The sequence below is a fragment of the Lemur catta genome, chromosome 1, assembly GCF_020740605.2.
Source record: "Lemur catta isolate mLemCat1 chromosome 1, mLemCat1.pri, whole genome shotgun sequence".
Classification (NCBI taxonomy): Eukaryota; Metazoa; Chordata; class Mammalia; order Primates; family Lemuridae; genus Lemur; species Lemur catta.
In genome coordinates this window covers 29,815,293-29,830,170 of record NC_059128.1, presented here as the reverse complement: position 1 = coordinate 29,830,170, position 14,878 = coordinate 29,815,293, and the positions used below count along the sequence as shown (strand labels likewise).

Sequence of the window (14,878 nt, the reverse complement as noted above, 5' to 3'; positions counted from 1 at the left end):
GCTTAAGCCCAAGGATTTGAGGTTGCTGTGAGCTAGGCTGATGCCATGGCACTCTAGCCCAGGCAACAGAGCAAGACTCTGTTTCAAAAAAAAAAAAGATTTAGAAAACCTGCAAAACTCGGTGAATCTGTATTTTCCAAATGATCAATGTATGATGTAAAAGAATGCATGAGTGGAAAGATCCACTCAAAGTTTAAGACAGATTAATGAATTCTAATGTACAGACTATAACAAGTTCTTTGATATGGTTTTGGATTCTACATTGCAACTAATCTGTAAGAAACTTCTACTTGTTGAGTTTTGATATAGTATCAAAGAGTAATATACACAGTTATCTAAGGCATTAAAATATTCTTCCCTTTTGTAAATACAGATCTTCATAAAGCTTAACTTTTTTACATACTTTAGGTAAACCAATATTTCACAACAAATTAAATGTAAATGCCTTCTATTATAACAGCCATCAAAGAGATCTGGAAAAATATAACAATGGCACTCTTTTCACTGTTTTCCTATTTTTGGAAAATATAGTATTTTAAATATTTTTTCATTTAATAAAAATTTTAATATTTCCTCATTAAAATGTTATGTTAATATTAAGTTTACATTGCTGTTTTGAAATAAATGAATTTTTAAATTTTCTCAGTTTTTTAAGTTCTAATACAATAAAAATGATAGATATGACCAACATAAACTGAAGTTCTTTGAGCCCTTCAATGATTTTTAAGAATATAAAGAGGTTTTGAGACCAAAAAGTTTGAGAATTGTTGATTGAGGACAGTGGTTTTCAACTCAGTTGATATTTCCCCCCCAGATGATTGACAGTATCTGGAGACATTTTTAGTTGTCACAACTGGAAAGATGCTAGTGGCATATAGTGAGTAGAGGCCGGGGATGTTGCTAAACATCTTACCATGCACAGGACAACATAATAATAATCCAGCCCAAAATTTCAATATTGTTGAGGTTGCGAAATCCTGCTTTAGAAGAATATGCTATGACATATGAAAAAAAATTAATATTAAGTAAAGAAAGTTATAAAATAACAGAGATAGTCTAATTCCAATTTTATTTTTGAAATATGTATACTAAATATGTACCAAAAAAGGCTAAAATATGTTCCAAATGTTAACAATGGTCATCCTGAGTAGATGGAACTACTTCTTTTCTTTAAATACCTCTCTATTTTCCAAATTTCCTATAATTAATACATATATATGAATTCATAAAATTATGAACGGGTGAGAGGCTTATGTTGTAAGTGCCATATTCTGATGACTTGTATGATTCAACAGGCAATTCTCAATAGTAAAGTATGGAATTAGTGACATGTCAAAGAATAAAAGCTCCACAAATAGAGCTAGGGGGACAGTACAAGCAGGTTCTCAGGGCCTCAACAACAGTAAGGATCTACAGGAAAGTTATTAAGACAGTGGATATCGAATTGTAAGGTACTCCTGGACCATAGGCTGTCTTCATCTTCTGTCTTACCTCTTCTGCCATAGAGAACTAACCTGGACAATATGCTCTCCTGAATATATCACAGATACTCTTCATCTATTCTGAGCAGTTTCTGTTTAATTTTTGTATACAAGAACATTGCCTGCCTGATTTTTGCAAAATTTCTTGTATAAGCAAAATTAACAACATAATAAAGCTTTCTTTTCTCTTCTTGGGTAATTCTAAAAGATTGACTCAATACAGGCCCCAGTGCATTCATAGTCCTCCTGGGAAGGCACACTACACCCACCCACCTACCAGCAGGTAGAAACAGAGATGTTAACTCTGAGACTAAATCAAGGGCTAGCAACCAAACACCCAAATTTCAGTTATTTCTTGCCAGTAAGAGTACCCCCCATCCACAGGTTTACTTTCCACAGTTTCAGTTGTCCACAGTTAACCAAGGCCCAAAAACATTATTTTGAGAGAGAGAGAGCACACTCATTCATGTAACTTTTATTACAGTATACTGTTATAACTGTCCTACTTTATTATTATTGTTATTAATCTCTTACTGTGCCTAATTTATAAATTAAACTTTATCATAGGTATGTATGTATAGGAAAAAACATAATAAACATAGGGGTCAGTACTTTTCAGGTGTGGGGACCAGATGTCAGGTCCGTGTTCCCTGGTTCTGGTTCCCAGTACCAAAGAATGGTTACTGGTACCAAGTCAAAGAAGCAAATGAGCAGACTAAGCAGATGCAAGCAAGCAAAGCACCTAAGTTTATTAAAGCATACTACATTCCAGAGAAGGAATGGGTCAACCCCCCAAAATAGAGAAGACCCTGAATTTACAAGATTTCTCCCCTTTATGCTGATTACCTAATTCTATGCTAAGTGGAAGGTGGAATATTCATAATTTTTCTTGGAAAAGGGTGGAGAATTCCAGGAATGGCGAATCCTCCTCTTTTCTATCCTTGTATGGCAATTTCTGGGGGTTGCCATCGTACTTGTAAACTGTCATGGTATGAGTGGGTGTGATTTTTACCATGTTAATGAGGATAGGTCACTTGAGGATACTGTCACCTTACTCGTACACATGCTCTAAGGACTCTCTTTTGTGACCATGGTCATATCTCCACTTTGTGGCCTTTTTACCTCTTTCTGGTTGCTCAGTCCTTGGAGACCTCTTGACACATCATCTTTTCCTTCTTGGAAGCCCCTTTTCTGGTCAATTTGTTCCTCCTAGTAGACAAAGCATCTCCTAACATCATCTATTTCTCAATGGAAATCCCTAGACAAAGCATCTGTTCCCCCTCCTCCTTATCCCTACCTAACATTTTCTCAGCAGTTGCAGGCATCCATGGGGGTACTGGAACGTCTCCCTCATGGATGGGAGAAATACTGTATATCTAAGGCAAAGCATATACTTCAGCCATCTATGGCAGCAAATAATGAGGTATCTGTACTAAGCCATCAAACATGGTCAAGCAGCTATAAAAAAGAAGCATAACAATCCTCAAAGGTTCCAATTAGTCACTTAGTCACTCAGTCCAAGTAGTAACACAAAAGATAAAAGAATGTAAATACAAGACTTGAATCAAAATTTAGAATGGGGAAAGTTGTATAACAAAATTTTGACAGACATGTGGATTTGCAAAAAATTCCTCCTCCTGAGCAATGTTCCTGGAAGGCAACAAAGACTTTCCAAAGAAAGGAAGTATCAGTAGGCTAAGAATTAAAACTGAAGACTCAGAATGACTGTCTGTCTCCACCCTGGAAAATCTCTACTTACTCATCTGTAAAACTGTAAAACAATGGGGCACCACCAATTTAATCAAAACCTTGTTCAGGGACAATGAGACCGCATATAGAATGTACTGGCAGTGTTACCCACTCACAGAGTTTAACACTTTACTTGAGCAAGTCTTTTATAAATGCAGAACCTCATGACTTTCCCTAGTGAGGGAAGAGGTCAGAAGACCCAGAATTTTGTTTTTTGTTTGTTTTTTTTTTTGAGACAGGGTCTCACTCTGTTGCCCGGGCTGGAGTGCAGTGACATCATCATATTATAGATTACTGCAACCTCAAACTCTCCTGGGCTTAATCAATCCTCCTGCCTCAGCCTTCTGAATAGCTAGGACTACAGGCGTGTGCCACCACACCCAGCTACAAAAGACTCAGATTTTAATCCTGATTGTACTACCTTCTAGCTATGACCTACTGAGCAAATCATTTGACCTCTTTATGCCTTTGTTTCCTTGTATGTAAAATTAAAAACTTCACTGAGACAATCATTAGTCCTTTCTAGCAACAAAATTCTGTTAATTCTATGGAAACAGAACATCAGAAGCATAAGATCACAAGTAAGAATGGTGAAATTAATACTCTAACCAGACCACTTAAATTTCTTTAATGATGACATTTCACAACATGAAAGACATTCTACAGTCAACTGGCCATATATCAGAAAAACTAATTCCTGAAAACCCATTTCAGGGTCAATCTATACACTAAAGGGCCAACTTTTACTCCAAATATACTCTGGTGCTGCATAGAAACTCCACAAAAGTAAACCTATAATATGGTTTTAATATCAATATCATATCCACTTTTGGTTTAAAAGTCCTCAGAAAAAGATCTCAGCTCAGTGGAGAATCGTTCCTTAAGATCAACTCTGGAAAGAGGAACAAGCCACAAGACTTTTAAAAATATATATACAAGTAAACAGTAGAACAAGAACTGTAAGAAGATTTATATAGAAAGGAAGGGGTAACATTAGCCTTTGGACTTAGCATTTTCCTAATGGTTTTAGCCTTTTTCCCCCCCTTTCTAATGAAAAGATAAGGGGACAAATGATGACGAACCCAAACACTCTGCCTCTCAGGCTCTATCTGGTACCTTGAAAGTGGCAGCTGAAAGACCTGAGGTAGGGAGGATGGAGGCTCTTTCACCAGAGGCATCCATTCATTCAATGCTTAATGTGAGGGGTTAGCAGACTGGCGCTTTAGGTTTACTTGAATACCAGGCAGCTCGGATGAGTGTTAAGTAGATGACCACATAATTTATCATCCAAACTTGGACCTTTTTAAGAATGAAAGGAGCACTAATAATTACACCAGGGCCATGGGGGAATTTAGGGCAGTCCCAAGTAAACCAGCAAATATGGCCAGCTTCGTTATAAAGGAGCATAGCAGGCAGCAAGCAAGGCAGGCAGGGAACCTAGAGTTACCTTATCAACCTTATAAAGTAATCTTACCCCACCTTGCAACCAGCAGGAGCCCCAGCAGAGGCAGAAAAAAGGTGGGAATCAGCCCTTCTGCCAACATTTTCTCTGCTACCTGGATCTAGTATAAACCTGTCCATTTCCTCAGATGCCATTTTCTCATTGACTCCTATATATCCCATCCCTCAAGAATATAACTTCATTTTAAAATTAACCCTGATGGGAAAATAGTACTAGAGTACAAGGACCTGACCTCCTACAAATATCAACTCTGTAACCTGAGTGGTACATGATAGAATCTCTGGGATTCAACATTGCAAGGAGCAAAGAGTGAGCAAGGTGGCAATGAAAGTGTGAACATGAAGGCATGGGAGGAGCAGATAACTAAAGTGACAAACTAATACTATCAAGTCTTGCCCTGAATCTCTAAGAAAACCAATGTGAAGAGCAAACTGAGTCTAAGATCATAACCTACAGGGCAACCCTCCTTGTTCACCCAATCAATGAATGACCCTAAAAATGAAAAGCCTTCTTTTTGCACAGAAGCAGAGTGAAGTTGCTGGTGACAGAAGTAAATTTTACTTACAAGAAGACTATGCTTCAAAATTCATTAAGGATTAAATAAGCTTATAATCTGGCCTAGGAGTCACACTTCCCTTTATGATACTGTGCCTGTGGAAGAGTGCTTCCAAATGTCTTTCCAGTGCTCTCTGGGCAAATAAGCCCATGTTACATCTTTACACCTTCTTCCAAGAAACACTTTATTCTGAAGCACAAGTATTCATCTGTGCCCCAGACATAGATATTTTCTCCACATGTATAACTATATGAGGAAAGATACCTATATCTGTTGGCTGAAATTCAGCCAAATATAATCAATCAGCATGCTCTCGACAGTTATCAACCTCAAATTACAAGCTCAGTAAATACATATGTATTGTTTGTACTTTTAGTGGGGCTAATGGATACTTGGTAACCAGAGTATACCTACTCCTAATTAGACTAAAGTAAGCAGTTCAACCCAGTGGGAGGGAGTTAGTCACACGGTTTATGTAAGCAAACATGGAACACACAAAGGGTAAAAAAGGAGACTTTAGATGACTACAAAGACCAAAATTCAGGAGAGGTGATTTCTAGCACCAAGAGAGATCTGCTTGAGTAGTGAGTACTGTGGCAGTGACCAGACCAGCTTATTAGCTCCAAGACCATTGCTCCATCTCCTTAATCCCAACTGCCTTCCTCCATTTGCAGTTTGCAAAATATCAGAGGGACAGCATCATGAGATGAGAATGAAGGGAAAAAATCAGATTCTTTAAAAATGTATATAACATTGTAAAAAGTTCAGAGCAGTTAGCAATGTGTCTTAGAATATATGCAGACCCAGCCTGGAAATCCAGCTCTACCACAAAACATGGGAGCTTTCACAAGTTACCTAACTTCTCTAAGCCTCAGTTTCCTCATGCATAATAAAAGGATAATAGTACTATACCCAAGCCAGGCACATGGCTCACATCTATAATCCTAGCACTTTTGGAGGCCCAGACAGAAGGGTCGCTTAAGGCCAGGAATTCAGGACCACCTTGAGCACCATAGTGAGACTTTGTCTCTACAAAAAATTACCCAGACATGGTGGCACACCTGTAGTTCCAGCTATGCAGGAGGCTGAGGCAAGAGGATCACCTGAGCCCAGGAGTTTGAGATTACAGTATATGATGACGCCACTGCACTCTAGCCCGGGCAACAGAGCAAAACTTTGTCTAAAAAAAAAAAAGACTAGTACTATCCCTAACTTAGAAAAGATTCTTTTAAGCAGTACATATGCCTGGAACATGAAATGCCCCCAAATAATATTTGATAAATGAATGACATCAAATATTAGCTATTTTTTTCATTAAACATTTTTATAGACAGCAATATCTTAATTGAACATTGGGTATGGCATCCCTACTTAATTTGGTAGACATGGGGGAATGCCATAATTTTTTGAGAGATTGGCAGGGAATGTAAGACAGAGCTAAGTTTTAGGAAGCTTATAATGGCATTGGTAACTAAGTATTAAAACTGAAAAGAACAAAAATGTGGAAAGCAGTTATTGGAACCAAATTTTCTACAAGGACCAAAGTAACAAACCATGGTAATAAAAATCTTTTTTCATCCCTATAATATTCCATTTAACCACAAAAAATGAATTCTAATATCTATTTGTCTACTAATGCCTTGCCTGTTTCTCTGCATTATAGAAACCTCAGCAGTAATTTATCAAAGTCTTTTCTTAATTTTAGCACTTAGTTATGACAATTAATGAAAAAATCTTCAAATCTCCTTGCCTTTCTACACTATAGGTAACACTGACTATTTACCAAGTGGCAAATAAGACATATATAGTGCTTAGCAGAAGGCCTGGCACAGGTTACATGCTAAATAAATGTTCAATAATAATTCTTATAGTCATTAAGATTAAAGAGGCACACATAGTGGGTACTCAATATTTTAATAATAAACATACTTAAGTAGAACATGTCAACCTTATTTACAGCAAACACAGATACAATTTATCATTTAAGAGGATCAATTAGAGCTGTACTTGTGCTCCAGAAATTGCTAACATTCAGCTTTCAATTATTTAGAACAGATCCAGAAAAGGTGGCCTGCCCTACAAAAAGAAAAGGGAAAAAGAAATAGCACCTGCCTGGGAACCATGAGCCCCTACCTTAGAGTCCTGGCTGCCAAAAACTACAAGGCAGCTCGAGGCAAGTCACATTCCTAGATCTCAGCTCCCTTTTCTGTAAAATGAAGATGCTTCTATTTCTCTGATTCCATGAGGAAAAAAAGAAGACATTAAAAGGGTTACCTAATGTAGTATTTTCCCAAGCTTCAGTCAATCCTGATCACCTTTTGATTTTTGCCATATCCACGTAACACCTTTACCAGTATTTTTCTTTAAATTGACTTTTAAAAATTTAATCTCACTTTAAGTAATAAATCCATTAAAAATCTTTTATTCATGTTAATTTTTCTAATGTGTATAAAAATAAATATTTTAACTATCAAAATTTAAATATTCAAAGATCACCTAAATTCAGCTTACAACCCAAATTTTGGCAAATAGTAACCTAATCTTTATAACTTAAAATCAAAATATTTAATGGACAGAGAACTGAACAGAAAAGAAATGGAATTTCATATTCTCACAATAATCCAAGAGTTAATCCAAGCAAATTAACATTAGTTTTCATTATATATATATTTTTAAATATGTGGGGCAACAAAAATTGAAAACAGAATTGATTCCTTCTTAACCTACATAATCTTCATCTGAATTAGGATTTTATTTCCTTTAATTTTAAAGGACTTTAATACCACCGTTGACTATCTAAATTCAAACTAAAATAACAAGAAAAGCAGTTACTTTCTTGTCTTAAAACCATCAAAAAGAAAAAAAGATCAAAATTAAATGCCACATTTATTAGCAATGGAAGCGCTCTTATGAACATGCTCTCTTTGTCTCACTCAACACATAAGAAAATAAAGGCACTGAATTCTGGTTTTTTTGGTTTTTTTGGTCACCCAGGCTAAAGTGCAGTGGCGTGATCATAGCTCACTGCAGCCTTAAACTCCTGTGCACCCACTTCTTAACTTGGAATTCAGATAGCATTATCCATTTGTGTGTCAAGTTTTACCGGTCAAAAAGTTTCCCAGATCTAAATGACTCCAATTATACTTTACAACCAAATCCATCAATAATCAGTGAATGAGCACATGCATACCTGGGCTGACACCTTCAATGTGGTGGCCAGGATACATAACTGAGGGCTATCGCTCTCCTTAGGAACTCTTAGCAATCAAAAATGCATTGGCATAAAGCAAATTAACAATGATCCTTCCAACAATACTGAACACAAAGACAACTTTTTGGTGTGGTAATAAAGTCTAAGGAGTCTAATGATCAAGAGCTAAACCTCACAGTTTATTTTAAAGCAGAAGTGACAAACTTGGGCAAAATTCTAAATTTTCCAACCTTTGATAGATATCAGTTAGCTGACTGAAGAACAAGTGGGACAAATAATGCTTATCTATAAATGTCTGTATTACTTTATCCTTATGTCATGATCCCTATAATTTATCATAGCAAAGTCTCCCAAGGCCATCTCTATGGGGCTTCTTTCTTTCCCACCAACTTTCATAAACAAGAGCACTTTTGCTATATTAAGTACGGCAAAGTAGAGAAAAACCAAGTATCTCTGAAGTATCATAAGGCAGAGAGGAGAAATTAAAAAGGATCATGTACCATTACAAATGAGAATTACACTCCTAAAATGCCAGCTTCTTGAGAGCATAATTTATATTTGCTTCATCATCCTTGTTCTTCTCATAGCTCCTGTCTTTATAAATAGTATCCAATCAAAAACTATGTGTTGAACTAATAAACAGACCAAAGAATAAAATTTAATACTTTCCCGGCAACAGATTACCAGTAAACAGAAAAGGCGAGAAGAAAATTCAAGGATTGATTCCCCAATTACCTTGTCAAAATGTATATACTATGAAAGCTTTTCAAAGTCAGAAATCTGCCCCACCACTGGCCATATTTCTCCTAATAACTAACAAGGACCAGGAAATTCATTCTAATTAAGTACATGAGTAGTTTCAATAAAGTCAACCTTTATTTAACTGACTAAAGCCAAATGCCTTACCTGTAGATAATGTCACTTTAGACTAATTTATTTACAAAAAACTGATTCTATAAAACGTGATATAACTAGTGACTGGGCAACAGGAAATGACCATTAATTAATAGGTTCAAATTAAGCATATAGTTATAATCATCACTATTGTTTGATGTTTAAAAATACTCTTTAGCCGGGCGCAGTGGCTTACGCCTGTAATCCTAGCACTCTGGGAGGCCGAGGCGGGTGGATTGCTTGAGCTCAGGAGTTTGAGACCAGCCTGTGCAAGAGCGAGACCCTGTCTCTACTAAAAAAAGAAATTATCTGGCCAACTAAAATATAAATATAGAAAAAAATTAGCCGGGCATGGTGGTGCATGCCTGTAGTCCCAGGTGCTCGGGAGGCTGAGGCAGTAGGATCGTTTAAGCCCAGGAGTTTGAGGTTGCTGTGAGCTAGGCTGATGCCACGGCACTCACTCTAGCCTGGGCAACAAAGCGAGATTCTGTCGCAAAAAAAAAAAAAAAAAAAAAACTCTTTAATGATGATTCTGGTTAAGCTTACTCACAAAGCATTTTTAACAGTTCACCTCATGGAGATCTTTCTCGATTTTTCATGTGTACTATGCCATGTGCAGTAAATATTAGATGTTGAAGGTGTCAATCTCCTAAAACCTTTTTATGATGTTCAAGCAAAATAACAATAGTTGCATCAGTAGCAACCAGAGCAACATCATGAGTTAGGCCCTTATGCTAAGAATGTTCCAAATGTTATTTTATTCAATCCTCACCACAACTCTCTGAGGTATTATTATCTTTATTACATGGATGAGGAAACAGACACGGAGACCATAAGTGACTTGTCAAAGGTAACACAGTTACCAAGTAGTTCAGCTGGTATTCATCCCAAGCAGTCTGACTTAAAGGTTCCTACTCCTAAGTCTCTCTATGGACTATAGATCCTTAAAAGGAACAATAAGGTCAGAGACCTATGTGAACTAGAAATAGACTAAATAGTTATCCCCATTTATAAACATGATGACCAAGCAACTAAATGCCTCTCCCCATGCCCAACTCCTACATAATTAACACTCTGAAACATCATAGTTGCTAAAGCTACTTGAAAAGCTTCTGAAGGTATTTTTCCTACATTTAGTCATAAGCACAAAAAAGAGATCATAATCTCTCACTGTAACTCAAAACTTCATACTTACGGGCTATTAATCTGCTAGCTTTACAGGTTCCAATGTCTTAAACCTCAATTCAAGGAAAATAATATTATAGCAACTCCCTTCCCCAAAGAACTGAATCTATTTTTGTGTACTGCTAAGATTGTTTGCACACGCCCTTTACAAGATATAAAATGGTAAAGTTACAATCCAAGTCAGATACACACAGAGCTACATTCTGATTATGCTTCCAATCAGATCCCAAAAAGATGTTCATCTTCTTCCCAAAGAAAAAAGACTTTAAGTAAACACATAAAGGACCCCTTCCACAGAAAAGGAAAACCATAAGAGGAAGCAGTGAAGGCAATTTGCAACCAAAGACCTACAAGGCAAACCCAGGATATCCCCTAAATATGTGTAGTGCTATATTACCTCCTTGATGTTGTTAGGATCTCTTATAAGTAACACTTCAACATACAACGTTGTTCCCCATCTGACGAAGGACTGACACACAAAAATATTCTAAGAGACTGTAATCATCAAGCATAAGTCAATCTTTATAAAAAGTAATGTTCATTCAAAACCATGTAGTTTATAAAGCACTTTCACATATAACAATATTTCAATGCCCATTCACTACCACTATTCAATTACCAGTGAGGGCAGTTTATTATCTCTATTTTATAGATGAGTGAATGGATTTACCTAAATTCATACAATATGTGACTGGTAAAGCCCCCATCTCAAATCACTTGCCATCAAATCCCAGGTGCTTTCCACACCACATTGTGCCTCCTCATTTCACATCAAAAAAATCACAGCACTATCCCGCCTGCCCAATTTGCACACATCTATTACCAATACTGTAAGAACATATGTCAGCTATTAATGACACCATGTGTTATAAGTACAAAAGGGAAAGAAAACAAATAGCTTTTTCTCTGACAGGCCTGGCACTCTGTTCAGCACCCAAACTATACTTTGCCCAACGTTGTTCTCACTGTAGGCCTTCAGGTAGGTGCTGGCATTCCCATTTATACCTCAGAAAACAGACTCACGGAGGCTTAGTAACTTGACCAAGGTCATACATTAAACAAATGACACAGCAGTGATTTTAACCATGTATCTACTATACCACACTGCCTTACATGGTACCACAGTGATGCTTTTTTTTAGTCAACAACAAAGAAAAATAAAGTATTTTCTAGGTTAAAATATTGTGCAGTGTTTTAAAGTGTCAAACCATTCCTCTGCTTGTTACTGTCATAATCTCACTTCCAACCACAGTACCTTTTCTCCCTCCTTATTTTCTGTGGTTTACTCTTAGTAACTGCTGGCCTCACTGTGCCCTGGAAAAAGGGCGAGTTGTTGGATGAGAAAAGTGATGTATGGCCAGGAGCCATAGCTCATGCCTGTAATCCCAGCACTTTGGGAAGCTGAGGTGGGAGGATCACTTGAGGCCAGGAATTCAAGACCGGCCTGGACAATATGGCCAGACCCTGTCTCTACAAATTTTTTTTTTTTTAATTTAGTTTGGCATGATAGTGGGAGCCTATTGTCCTAGCTACTTTGGAGGCTGAAGCAGGAGGATTGCTTGAGCCCAGGAGTTCAAGGCTACAGTGAACTATGATCACGCAAATACACTCCAGCCTATTGTGACTGAGCAAGACTATCTCAAAAAAAGAAAAGTAACGCATCCTTAACTAACAGCATTTTATACAATCACAGGAATCACATAAATACTATTTTTGCCCTGGTTCTAAGTTAATTCTATCAAATAGTTTATGTCATATAAAAGAAATGTGAGCCTGCCCAAACAGTTAGGAAATGAAAACAATGAATAATCTATCATTTTAATCACCACTGGAGTTTTATCCAATCCAGACAAGACACAAGAACAAAATGCATAAAAATAATCTCATTACCATCCCAGAGTTTGGCCTCCCACCACATGACAACATTGGGGATAGACAGCATTATCATCAAAATACTGTGTATCCCCCTTCAGGTGTTAACTGCTAATGAGGGACAAAGAGAAAAGAAAAAATGTAAACATGACACTTCAAACGGTTTTAAACTTGGGAAAATTATTGAAGGACTTCCCAGAACAAAATTTAATTAGCTTTAACAAGTAAAGGTGTACTATGACTCCCAAAGGGGGCTCCCTTATCTGAAGCAAACAGGAGGAACTTTCTATTAACACAAGCTATACTCATAATAGAAGGTAAATAGCTAAAATGCATAACTCTACGTTCAGGGAACAAAAAGGAAAAGCTACTCTGAGCCAAACTGGAGGGGCCAGTGGAAAAGCCTCCTGGGAGGACTAAGAACAGGGACAGAAGTAGATAAAAAGGAAACAGGAAGAACTGAGCTAGAAGGAGTGTGGGGGAGGGAGGAGGAGCAAGGGGCAATGAAAGCTGGAACCCAGGAAGTACTGATGGAGATGAGCAACTCAGGCCTAGAAAAGTAGAGAAATAAATACCTAGAACCAGAAGGTCTACCAGCGCCTGCCCTATGTTAAGGACCCTCTTCTTCTATAGGCTAAAATTAAGCCAAAGGAAATGAACTGGGTAAGACTACAGAAAATGGCGTTCATTTAAGATTCGGGGGAAGGTCCTGCAAAGGATAGGGAAGAAATAACTGGTAGAGAATGGAGGAAACTTTTTAGTGCTTTTTAAAATGTAACCTTATACAGATGAATCGTACAGTATGTGAATTATCTCAATAAATTTATTATTTTTTAAAGTGTGTTAAGGTGGGCAATGACTACTTATGATATAATCAACATGATTAGCTCAGTTGTCTTATAAAAGAGTACCCTCAAATACCTTCACTCAAAAGGGAAAGTTTTCTTGTGTTTGGGAACATTTCTGTTGGAATACATCCTATGAATACAGAAGCAGCAGTAGGAGGGAAACTGGGAGTTCAGTCTTTCTCCACTTTTGCCCTTGGAATTTATTTGATAAAATTTCATACGGTGGTGTGGGGAAAGGAAGCTTTTGTTTGGGGTCTACCTTGAAGTGGAGTATCAGATTTCTTCAAGGGATGATCTAGGGCCAAAATCTACCTAGTCGAAGAGAAAACGATCTGGGGTGGAAGAATCAAGTAAGTTCTGTAGAAACCCCAGAAGGTTTCTCATGCAATGATCACAGAAGACTCATCTCTGCTATCCCCAAAATTGGACCGTACGCCCCATGTCACTTCCGACTATTACTCACGAAGACGGATGCTTTGCCATGATCCCAGAAGTTTCTGGCGAGTGGCCCACTGACAAAATTAGAAAGCCATTTGGGGACCGACCTGGGTAAAGCTAAACGCCACGTCCAGCCCTGGGCTCCCCCTTCATCCCTCCCAATGCAGGAAAAGGGACAGAGGAGGGCACAAGGCTAGCGGGAACGCCCAATCACCCGTCTTCACCCTCCTCCCCTGTGCCGGGTTTCAGGGAGCCGCCCCCTGGCCCCCTCGTACGCCCATCCCCACCCGCCCTTGCCCAGGGCCTGCGACCCCAGGAAGGAGGGGGACGGCGGCGGCGAGCGCCCCCACCGGCAGCCGGCCCACCTCCCCCAAGGCAGCTGTCGCCGCGGCCCGGCGGGCCGGGGCCTCCCCGGGAGCAATAGGCTATCGATTCAGCTGCCTGTCGCTAGGAGCCCCGGGAGAGCGAGGCCTACACCGCCCGGCCGGAGCCCCGGCCTCGATTTCGCCACTTTCCCCAAACCGGAGGGAGAGTCCGGGGGCAACCAGGCCGATCTGGACGGAGGGGAGAGAAACAGAGATCACTTGCAGCGGCAGCCGCGGGGAAAAGGGGCGCGGGCGCCGGGCTCCCGCCAACAAGTCTCCCGGGGTTCGACCACCTGCCCCCTGCCTCGCAAGTTGCGCATTCAAGTTCAGGCTGGTGCCCTTTAGCCTCCAGAGCTCTCGCCACTCTCGAAACCATAATAAAAACAAGACGCGTAAGAGGCCACCACAGTACTAAAGGAGATGGAGCTGGGCCCCTAAGAACGCCAGGGTGGGGGTGGGGGCGGCCAACAGCGACCGCCCGCCAGTCACCTCCCCTCCGCCGACCCCGCCAGCCCTCGGGTCGCAGCCCCCAGCCCCTCGGCATCCGAGTCTGTCACCGCTCGACTCCCAGCCCCAAGACCCCCTCTTGACACCGGGGACGGGGGCTCGAGCTCCCCTTGCCTCCGGCGCGCCTCGGCCTCCTCCCCCTCCAAATCCTAAAAATGCCCCCCGCACCTTTTAAAGTACGCGGAGGAAGAGTTTGCCGTCAAACTTTGTCAAGCGATAACCTCGCCCCCCTCCCCAACCCACACTTTCAGGGCAGTCATCAGGAGAGATCACTTTGCACTTGGGATAAAGCGAATTAAGGAGCTGTCAA

General features: G+C 39.5%; 1 protein-coding gene across 5 annotated transcripts in view; it reads right to left on the bottom strand.

The window, feature by feature from the left end:
* Window positions 1-14,878, bottom strand: part of DCAF5 (DDB1 and CUL4 associated factor 5) — a 109,876-nt gene that overhangs the window by 94,183 nt on the left and 815 nt on the right. The gene's annotated exons all lie outside the window — the stretch shown is intronic.